Here is a 12,551-nt window from a genome sequence, read left to right on the forward strand (position 1 = left end):
ACAAATGCTTGTTCTTACAGTTCCAGAGTTGAAAGGAATCTTGGCACTAATCTACCCTTGTTTCACAGGTGAAGAAACAAGGACAGAGAAAGGAAGTGACCAACACAATGTCACACAATGAACTGGATCAGGAAGTAGGATTCAAATCCCAGTCTCCAGCCTCCTAAGCCAGGCCACGGCAGCCACCCACTGGTTCAGACATAGTTGGGCCTCTATTGTGGTCACAATTATGCAATCTATAGACAGCCAAGTAGCAATTTTCCAGCAGTCTTAATGCTTTCTCACTTGAAACCAAATTAATTGTTCAACCCAGTTCAATTGCTCAACCCAGTTATAGAACCAACAACTTCAGTCACACAACTCACAGCATTAAACAGCTAGCTCAAACCTACAGTGGGTCCTAAAAAATTAATGTGGCCATTATGGCCACCCTGACTTATTTTCTATGGACATTAAATATAAAGAGGAACAAGTAAAGAAAAAAATACAAACAAGTTAAATAAGCAATTTCTTTACTACGAAACTAGAAATGAATAAGCAAATAGAGCTAAAGAACAGCTTAGGACACTGAACTCCGGAGAGGAGAAGAAGAGATTTTCCCCCAGGTTCCACCATCAAATGGAGGGAGTAGAACATGAACCCAGGTTCTCCAGTGTATAGTCTAATGTCAGTTTTATTTCACCAGAACATGCACATGTTTTCTGTGTCTCTGTGAGTCACCCCAGTATACAATCTCATAGTCCCACCAGTATGCACAGCCCAGTTTGAAAAGCTTGGCCTTAGAGACTCTAACACATAAAAGACACTCAGTAAATGCTGCTTATTAAATAAAGCAATCAATCATCTTGTTCTAAAATTGCTTTGGTTGTCTCCTTTGCCTTAGTATTATTGAGGGTTTTGCTATATTTGCATTATCAGTTTGCTTTTCATGCTGGTGTTGATGCAAAGTCCGTAAGTAAAACGTACCTGTGCCATTTCATTTTAAATTATTTGAAGGCTTGCAAATACAGTGACATTTACATGATAACCTTTCTTTTGATATATAGCACATATTTCTCCTCTAAGTTCCAGAAGAGAGAAAGAAGTAAACCAAATTCAATTTTAGATTGTGTTGGAAATGTTGAAAATATTTTGAAATGAAAGAAGAGCCTTTGGAGAAAACTGCTTAAATAATCTAATTTTAAACTATCCAGATTCTAACAATTAGAATGATTATGTAATAAATCTTGTGTAATTCTCTTATTTGTAGAGGCTCTAAGCCCAATTTAGTACGTGAATGAGACTAAGGGCATAAACATTCTGACATTTTTTTGTTTGTTTGTTTCGATCAGAAACATATCTAGATGATGTTTCCAAAAAGCTGAAAAGGCACTTTCTAATTTTCCTTGTGTTGAGGTTTGCTCACCCTGTTTGAATGTTAGCAGTGTTTGGGGTTTGAGGAAAACCTAATTGTTTCACATGGGAGACAAGTGTAGGAATGAATGGGATGGGGAGAGATGTACACTTGGCAGATTGGCCTTGCTGCTTCTTCCTGCCTGCTGGTTAAATGAATGTTCGATGTGTTTGGTCATCTTCTGAATGGCCTCTAAAAGTCTCTGGATTTTTTTTCCTGCACTCTAGTCCCTTTGGGCTGCTTCTCAGGCTAATGGCCAGTCCACAAAGAGAAGAGAAACAAAAACCTAACCACAGAGCAGCAACTTCCCTTTATTTCTTTCACAGAGTTTAAAGACCCGCTTTCAATGACCTGTCCTCTCTGAATCACTGGCGGGAGGGTTTGTTTCAGGTAAAATGCAAGACAGAGTATGTGCTGAAGAAAGAAAGACAGTGTCTGTGGAGGGACAACAGGTGTCCTTTGGGGCTCCTGCCAAGCCACCATCCATCCAATGCATCACAGCCCAAAATACCGTGGTCTGCCTGGGTGGGAGTCCTACATTCCAGAAACAAGGAGAAAGAGACTGTTTCAAAAACTAACTGAAGGGGAGAGCAAACTAAAATTAGAACTGTAGACATAGATCCTGGAAAAACCCCACCGTGCTCTGCCTGCAAGGATGCTAACAAGGAGATGAGGACGAAGACGTTGGGAAACAATGTGTCATGTGTCATCTTAGCCTCAGACGCTCTCCATGTCTATGTTCCATCCCAAGCCTGGAGTACAGAAATTAGGTCTCTCTTCTACTTGTACACTTTCTAACACTAAAGAGGGTGACAATAAAAGTCAAGGCCCAAGCAGTAGGTGTCCTGTAGTGTTCCTGATGAGGGACGCAGGTGCATGTTATAGTTTCACAGTATCCACCCTGTAGCTCATTTATTGATTCATAATTGAAGGTGTACATCCTAATCACCTGAGGTGCTTCTTAAATATGTAAGCCCCATGTATCCTGAGGTACCCAGTGATTCTGCCATGCACCCCTGATTGAGAATCTGTTTGTGGCCATATTTTACATATCTATGTTTTAAACCCATCGAAGATATATAATACTTGACCCAATATATATCCACCTTCAACCCCACAAGATGTTATATAACTGCCTCAAACTAAGCCTGAGCAACATAGAAATAAATTTAGATATTCTAGGAGTAACTGTAAAATATATAAAATAAAATAAATGCAAAAGAAGTCCCTCTTTGTACATGGAAGCCTTTGTGGAAATCAGTGGAGATAATGTTGAATGTCTATGTGGGATGCTTGCTGCTAAAACTACATAGGTGGCAAAGGACCAATTTCTCCCCTCTAGGACCTCACAGTCTAGTGAAAACACAAACACAGCTAATAATGATGAAAGACTGATTCTAAAGAACTCTAAATGCTTTATTGTTATGAGTTTAAGTTCAGACTCATATTATGGTATGGGGCTTGAGGTGGGTGCAATAATTCTTATTTTACAGAGAAACAAAGTTAAGATGTGTTGCCTAAGTCACTTAGTCTTTCTGAGCCTCTGTTTCGTTATCTATAAAATGAAGTTAAAATGTCTAATCACAGAATTTTGAGGGAGATGACAATAAAAACCCTTGAAAAGATACAAAGTGTCTCATCAATGTTATTTATGGCTGTTAATACATGAAAAATCACAAATCCATTCGTGATCACACAACACTAGAAAGGTTAGTACTTCAGAAGCTTAAAAGCGGGGAAAAAATAGGGATAAGAAAACCATAGGAGTTAACTAACTGGCCACCTCTAGACTCATTACTAATGCTAATGAGCCTCCTAACGGCCACCTAAGTCACACAATGGGTTACTAGCTAGGTATCTAGTCAGTTGGAACAGCTTTTAGAGTGGATACTTAGCTTGAGTTCAAATGTTCTCCCACACAACAATTTTGTTTAAAGAAACCAAAGGGGGAACAAAAGATAGGCATTATTGCTGTGGAATGTTAAGTGCCTCTCTGGTGGTCATTAATTGCTGGATGATTTTATATTCTAGCCTGCTAGGGAACCTACTCTGATTCTGAAAGATAGATGACATACAATGTTAGAAATGCATAAGAGATACACAAGGTTAGAAATCCACAGCCTCTTCGTGTATCTCTAGAATGTGAGCTCCTGGAGGGCGAGCCAATGCACTATTTATGTCTCTGTCCCTGAATTTAATAATGTACCCAAAGTTGCCGAAACCGGTTTGGCTCAGTGGATAGAGCATCGGCCTGCGGACTCAAGGGTCCCAGGTTCAATTCCGGTCAAGGGCATGTACCTTGGTTGCGGGCACATCCCCAGTAGGGGGTGTGCAAGAGGCAGCTAATCGATGTTTCTCTCTCATCGATGTTTCTAACTCTCTATCCCTCTCTCTTCCTCTCTGTAAAAAATCAATAAAATATATTTTAAAAAATAATAATGTACCCAAAGCAATGTGGCATCTCAGTAAATATACTAAATCAAACAAAATGAACTTCTTCTAATAGTTGAGACAGACTGGAAAACTATATCTAATGATGTAAAAAAGTAACACTGAAGTAAGAACGGATCTCCTCTATCCAATGCCTATTCTATTACATTATGTTTATTATTACATGTTTTTTTTACTTATCCCACCACCATGGCCTCAGTGTTTTAGTTGTTGTTGTTTTTAATCACAAAGGAGCTTTTCTTAAAATCACTTCCCAGTTCTCTAAATGAGTTACTGCGTAGACATTTTTTTTTTCTCTCCTGTAGGGTGAAACAGTTTGTTTTCAGAGACATGACTGTTCTATACATTAAATGTATTAGTTTGCGGCTCTGATTGAACTCTAATGGATGGTGTGAAACCCAGAACAGAGTTGAATATTCATTGGGAATATATATATATATATATATATATATATATATATATATATATATATATATATAGAGAGAGAGAGAGAGAGAGAGAGAGAGAGAGAGAAAGCAGATTAAGTTACTGACTTCTATGTTCTGAAATCAAATTGATGTTTCCGTCGCCCTCCTGGTAGCCAAACATGTTTTGCCTCTCCTAACTTACAATCTCCTGGTGCACAAACATGGCATGATAAAGTAATCAAGGCTATGCAGTTCAACATACACAATCTGAGTCCCTCAAGTACATATTTGCTGTTTTATATGAGGCAGGCTCCTGGGTACGTTACACAAGAAGGACAATCTATTAATGGGGATATGAGAGTGAGATTTTTAAGATCAGAGATTGCTTCTTAGCACATTGGGAATATAGCAGGTTCTCAATAAACATTTGTTTAAATAAAGAGCATAAAATTACAATGCGGATTGTAAAAAAAAATGCAGTACATAAGGGACAAATTAGATATGGGGGGGTCAGGGAAGATTTTATGGAACAAGGGCCATAGCAAATGAATCTCAAAAGAGTTGAACAGACACATGCCAATGGGAAAAGCTATATTCACTCTGTTAAGATGTACCTTGAGTGAAAAAGTCTAATATCACACTATCATGGATCTATATCAGCGTATTGTCAGGAGCTCAGAATAGACCTAGAAAATAAGTGTTTAAAGATAATCAGGGTTGAAAGTAAATGGCTTGAGGAAAAGCAGAGAGAGGATATTTAAAAGTGAATTTGGCCTGGCTGGCATGGCTCAGTGGTTGAGCATTGACCTATGAACCAGGAGGTCACAGCTCATTTCCCAGGCAGGGCATATGCCTGGGTTGTGGGCTTGATCCCCAGTGTGGGGGGTGTAGGAGGCAGCCAATCAATGATTCTCTCTCATCATTGCTGTTTCTATTTCTCTCTTCCTCTTTCTTCCTCTCTGAAATCAATAAAAATATATATTTTTAAAGTGAGTTTGTTTTCTGATCTAACCATGAGGCAGGCAATTTATTTTCCTTTCATTTCCATTCTGTCCAAAAGCAACAAGAAGACCTATATCATGATTACATATCCAGGAGCTTCCATATTGATTAGTGAGATCATATCAAATCTCCTCTACTGAGGGGCCTGAAGTGATGTCATTCTCGGATATAATCAATTCCACAAGAGCTAGACCAGTGCTTCTTAAACTTTCATGTGTATATAAATGACCAGCAGACCTTGATGAACTGCACATTTGATTCATAAAATCTAGGGTGGGTCCCGAGAGTCTGCATTTCTAACAAGTTCCCAAGTAATGTTAATGTGCTTTAATGCTGCTGTTAATGTGGTCTGTGGACCACACCTTGCATAGCAAGGGTCTAGACCAGCGGGTAACTCTAGCTATCCATTAGCATCAATTGGGAAGCTTTTTCAAAATACCTGTGCCCATGTTCCATTCCAGGACCAATTAAACCAGAATGTCTAGAGATGTGGCCTAAGCATTCTTATGCTTTAAAAACTCTACAGGTGTTCCTAATGTGCCAACTGATGTTGAAAACATAGCTAGACAAAGATAGATGTAACACAGTTGTCAGGAGAAGAGGAAAATAGAAAAGAGAGGGGGAGAGAGCAAGAGAGAAATGATGGATGATAGATAGATAGATAGATAGATAGATAGATAGATAGATAGATGATAGATAGATAGATAGATAGATAGATAGATAGACAGACAGACAAATATCTTTCCTCACTCTAAATCAGTGCTTCTCAAACTACCTGGGGATTTTGTTAAAGTAAGTTTCTGATTCAATACAAATTACCTGGGGATTTTATTAAAATAAGTTTCTGATTCAATTGTCCTGGAGTAAAGAAAATACTCTGCAGTTGAAAAAAGCTAGTTTTCAAACCACATTTCGATTGTCAAGAGACTAAATCAGTGGTTCCCAAACATCGCTGCATCTGGGATCATTTAAAACTACCTATATCTGTCTTCCACCCTAATATTCTGATGTAATTGGTATGGAGTGCAACCGAGGCACGAGGATGACCACAAAGTATGCCAGATGATTCTACTGTGCAGCAAAGTTTGTAAGCCACTGCAAGGCACAAATTCTGTCAAAGCTGTTCCGACTGTACTCCAACCAACCCAAACCTTTGAAGCTATATTAATTACCCTGGCATGAAGATCACTGAAATTAGATGGTGACTTGATTGCTAGGGCAACTGATTTATTTTCCTCTCTTCTTTTCCCTGGATGACAGGAAGTGATGCAAAGCAATAAGGAAAGAAACAAAAGAAAATCGATCTTAATTGTAAATAACTGAAGTTCAACTTGCTAGAAACTCTGGAAAAGTGCTCAAAGAAAGATTTTCAAATGCTAGAGGTAATGTAAAGATTGTCAAATGCAAGTGACAGGAGTCAATGATAATTGAGCCATTAGATTTTTTTTCTGAGATAAAGAACTCTTGAACCCTCAACTGAATCATGCCATAATACTCTTCTAATCTATATTAAAAGAGCTTCTAGTAGAAAAAATAATTATATGTACTTACATTTCAGAATGTCTTCCTAGAAATATATTTGAATCTGTTGGGGAAAGAAGTTTGTACATGGCAGCATAAAGTATAAAGGATGGGCCAGTTTGAATGGAACACACACCTCTTAATGTACTAATAAAATTTTTAAGTTAGCTACAATGTTTAGCTGTTCCAATTGCATTAAAAATAAAGCCAATGTGTAAAAAATTTATCCATTTTTAATGTGGTCACTACCTAGCTAATTCCTTTGTAAAGGAAACTCAAGTGCTAACACGCATAAAAACATTTATTATGTGTTTTGCGTGAGGCAATTATGGTACCTCTGCAGAATAACCACAATATTGGCTTGGGGCAAAATTCTTCATTGCCTTTTGGTCAATGCTGTGATTCATGCCTGTATCACTGTTATCTGAATAGCTATAGAAGTTCTGGCCTGGTTCTTCTCAGATATATTTCTCAGATTCTTTCTCCTTTCAAAACTCCCAAGACTGGCAGAATATCTAGAACTCTACTACTGTCAATTTGAGATATAAACCACCTGGAATTTTGAGTGACATGTAATATATTTTATGAGCAAGGAAGGAAAATAAAAAAAATTATTGCTTAGAGATGCATCGTATTTGTGATGGACCAAAAATAAGTATATAAATTGGAAGCCAAACATTACCAAGGATCATTGCCAAAAAACAAACATAAAAACAAGTTAATAACCAAATAGCAGGTGTCATTTAAGCACACAAAAATCTATTTCATAGTAAAATAATACTCTCTCTGTCTGTCATTAACTTTATGTTCCAGAAATACTTAATCAACTGGAATATTACAGACTTCTATGAATTAAGACTGGTTTCTCATTTTAAAATGGATTCTATAATAGAGTTAATAAATATATGCCTCATTATACTTATATTTGTATATGTAGATATATAAGTATTTGGATTTTCTCATATATGTACATCACTGTTAGTCATTGAAGTGCCCATCGGCGAATCACAACAATAATTTTTCTAAAATAAAAATTGCCAGCTAGTCTGAATTCATGTTGATTCAGTTCTTTTCATACTGTAAATACTTACCTAGGTTCAAATACTTAGCTCTACTAATTAAATACTTAAAATACTTTCTTGAACATAGGCCTGCTATCATTCAACATGCTAGTTTTATTAATCAGCCCAGAAATAGGAAATCCACCACCATCCCCTGATCCTGAGCACATTAGCACAATGACTGACATTCCTGGTTTAAAAATAAAACCTTGTCTCAAATATAGCTTCTCCAGTGCTTGGTAATGAATATAGTTTCATAAAAGTTGACATCATTTCTTCTGATTTCACTGGACTCAAGTACATCCAATATTCCTACTGGGTATGTGACCACATCACTCAAGGCTATTGCAATCTGGTGAGTGTTTGAAGAAGGAGGAAGAGGAGGAGAAAGAAGAGACCTGCATAGATGGGGTTAAACCCAAAGGATATCCAATCTCACAGTTGTAATAGCCATTTTGTTTTTGTGTATTAAATATGCCATCAGAAGTTGGTTTTTATAGTCCCTTTCCCAGTTACTATGTGCACATCATACAGCATTGCTTAGGAGGAGAATATTAAGATATACATGTCCACAACTAGTAAATTCATCGTGTTTGGGAGTCGAGCAGTACTCCCAGCACACTGTTCTTCTTAGAGGTCAGTTCTAATGCACACTGTTTCAAATAGAACCAATGTATCTGCTGATATATATTGAAAATGCAGTAGGATGTGGTCATACACACCCAAAAATACCATCTTCCTGGGGTGGGGGTGGAGAAATCCAAACATTTTTATAGCAATGCATTATTGGATATCAGATACAAACATGCCTGTCAGCAATACTAAAGCAGATTAATTATATTTATTCGAGCTCGTCGATTCCAGAGAAAAGAAATTTCTTTACCAACGCATCTCTCCTCTCCCACCAGCTAAAGACGCTCCCCACCCCCCACCCCAAAAGAATAAATAATAACAACTCGTCACACTTCACCAAGCAACTGACGGAGTATTAAGCACTGTCTTCCGAGCTGTGGGAATTAAAAAGAAGTGGCCCTCCTGCCAGGATTCCCCGGGTGCTGCAACGGACATAGCATCTCCTCCTATCGACCTAGTACGATGCTCGCTCCCCAAGCACTGCAGTCCCCTCGCTGAGGACTGCCTTGGCCACAAGCACATGCAGCGGGAAGTCCCCCGAAGGGGACGGAGACATACCTTTGCTCTCCATTTCGGTCCCCTTCGAGTGCTGGGAAGTTCAACGGAAGTTGGCCGGAAGATGTGGGCCCGCTTCAGATTCCCAAACCTGGGAAGCCAATCTGATGATTTCGCCCGTACTTCCTTCCTTTCCCTCAGGCTTCCTGAAAGATGGGATTTCTTAAACCTTGAAGCTGCAATCAGCCACCAAAGGACACTAAGCAGCAGCAGCAGATTGCCTCTATGAGGGATAGACTGCAACGCACATCTGGCATTGAAATGCATGCACGGTGCCCGCTCAGATGATTTTTACCTGGGTCTGGGAGCTGCAAGCAGGAGCTGTCCTCCGAGCTTGGTGCTGCAGGTGTAGTGACAGATCATCCCACTTTGCTTTCTGGATGTACGATTTGCATAGGCGCTGGCACGCATGCGCAGGGCATCCTCCCTCCCCTTTTCACCGCCTCCTGCTCCCCGCCCCCTTCGTTTCTCTCCCCAATACCTTCCCTAGTTATCCCCGCCGAATAGCTGAAGCTTTGGGCACAGGGAAGCAATGTAAAAAATAAAGGCCGGACTGGATTTTCCTTTGCAAACTAGAAATGGATTGGATTGGGATTGTGTCCTGGTTTCATATGATTTTTCCAGGATGGATTACAGAAACCTTAGAAGAGACTATGGTCTATGAGCTGGGTCCAGCTTTATTCAGAAGGCAGAAAGGGGGGAAGGAAGAGAAGGGGATTTAGGAATCCTATTTGAGGGGCATCATTTGGGTTTCTCTCCTTAATGCTGCAGTAACTTTCCAGGTGAACGCTTTCCCCCTGAAGGACCTGCTTCCCCCACTGGATTTATTATTTCTCCTTGCATTCCTGTTCTTGTTTTGTTTTTTCAGGGGGTGGGATGGGAGTAACCCTGGATCTAACAAAGGTTAGTATTCCCCCCACTTCTTTGCTGCTCAGACTTGAATTTTCTTGCCTCCCCGAGATCCCCTTTGCCTCCATCCCAAAACGTCCATGAACAGGCACTGAGGCTTGGAAAGTTCTCCAAACAATGATACTGAGGATACTGGGGGATGAGAGGTGCTCTTCTTAGCTTTTTTTCCAACAATCAACCAAGAAGTAGTCTCCAAAGGTGGGGAGGCACCTTATTGATATGCTAAGTACTTTAAAACTGTACACATCATCGTTTTATGAAGGTGCAGAGGAGGAGTGCTTTTCCTGTATAGGGCTATAGGAAAAGATGTAAAGCAAAAATTCCTGAAGTACCACTTTCATATCAGAGTATTTTAAAAGCCACACTATATTTAGTTTATCTGCAAAATGTGAAAGAGGAAATAAGTGTGTGTTCACTAACTTTTTTTCTTTCAGTAGTCCAAATTCTCCTGAGAGAATATTCTCTCCTTGAGAATAATAGTCTTATTCTCAGGCATAAAAACAAATCTGGAAAACTCTGTTGTCTGGAATGGCTAAGGAGAGAGATGTGCAGATTAATCACACCTCAGGTTCCACAAAGATCCCTCCATAGTAGACTTCTAATCCCAATTTTCAAAACATTGAAATACAATAAAATGTACTCCCAACAAGAAACCTGAGGCTGACTACAATTCAGTTTTCTGGTGATTCAGAAGGCATCCTGGGATTTTTCCAATGTCTGAAGGCCTTGATTACAAATATTAATCGTGACACTTCAACCAGACTGGGACATTTATTAGTGGAGGGCTCCTACTGATAAACTGATGAGGTTCATTCAGCAAAGACTACCTCCATGCAGCACTGAGGAATTAAAACACTGGAGTGTGGGATTACAGAGGCCACAACCTAAGGTCTGCTAACCTTTGGGCTCTTATACTGCATGCCAAAGTAAATATTTGGAAAAATCACAAAACTCAGGATTTCTTTAAATTTTGACAGGTTTAGAAAGTAGGCTAAGAGTGAGAGTAAAGTTGTTCCTCAAGAAATAGTCTAGCCCAGCCAGTGTTGCTCAGTGGTTGAGCATAGACCTATGGACCAGGAGGTCACGGTTTGATTTCTGGTCAGGGCCCATGCCCAGGTTGTGGGCTCGATCTGCAGTGTGGGGCATGCAGAAGGCAGCTGATCAATGATTCTTTCTCATCATTGATATTTCTGTCTCCCTGTTCCTATCCCTTCCTCTCTGAAATAAATAAAATATATTTTTTTAAAAATAAAAGAAATAGTCTATTATTTCCTTAAACTTGTTCTTAATGAAGTTCATCTGATCCTTTTCTTCTCACTCTCACAATCTGGTAAAATATTATGACTAATATACATATATATGAAGACAGGTGGCTGAAGAGAAAGATGGTCAGAAAAAGAAAAAACAGAAACATGGATGGTTAGAAAGAAATATATACCCCAAAACACACATTAGAGAGATTCATCAACTAGGAGGTGAGGAAGAGGAGAACAGAAAAAAGGGGACTCTGTAGGTGACCGTTGGACTCAGAAAGGGGCAACTGACAAAAACTATCAGAGCAGAATGTGTGTAGATGTGTTAGGGACAGCATTATAGGTTGTTTTATGTTCTTATTTTTCCTTATCTTCTTTTCTATAGTGTGCAAATACTTTCGGTCTAAAAAAATAATTATATTAAAGCAACTACTTAGACTGATTTCTCCAAAAAAAAAAAAAAAAAGAACAATATCTTATTTTATTGGGATAAATATTTTCTGCTCCTAACACTGTACCCAATTATATCCTCTTTTCCTCTCGAAAGTTTTAGAAAAGGAGATTCATTTTTAGAGCCCATTACATAACCCTTAATATTTTACAGATAGAGAGGCAGAGAGGATATTGACTTGACATAAGTCACATAGTGGAGCAGAACCAGGCTCAGAACCTGAGGGTCCTGCCTCACAGGCGGAGGTGATCCAGCTCCTCCTGGATGATTTCTTATGTAACCACCTCCCCATAGTCTACAGTGAACAAGAACAGGGAGAGCCTCCTAGTTTGTGAATTTCCATGATTTTTATTCATAATTTTTAAAACCCAGATGCTTTATTAAATAGAAAATGAATAAAATTGTAATATAAAATCTGCAATCTGACTTTCAAGACCTTTCCATTATCTAGTTCCAGACTATCTTTCAAGTCTTTTCCAAGCTTACTCCTAGACAATACTTGTCATTATCCTAAACAAAGCTCAAGATTTTCCTTTTCCACTTTTACTTACATAGTCATCCTTGGAATATCTTCACCTCTAACGCAAATATCTACATATCCAAATATTATATTTTATTCAAGATTCAATTAAAATTACAATCTAACTACTACAAAATTCCCTGATACTTTTAATCAGAAAATGTTCTCTATTAAAAATAACAATATTGCTATATCTCTTTACCTCTCTTATATCACCTATTATTTCTATTTTGTACTATAATTATCTATATGCATCTCACTCCTGTTCTCCATCTTTACTAAAATTGGGTTCCTGTATCCTATATCTTTGTAGTGGATAGAATGTCCTGAATATAGGAAACAATAATAACTATTTGATGTATCATAATATTTAGCATACATGTTTTATGTAGATG

The sequence above is a fragment of the Cnephaeus nilssonii genome (genome assembly GCF_951640355.1).
Source record: "Cnephaeus nilssonii genome assembly, chromosome: 3".
NCBI lineage: Eukaryota > Metazoa > Chordata > Mammalia > Chiroptera > Vespertilionidae > Cnephaeus > Cnephaeus nilssonii.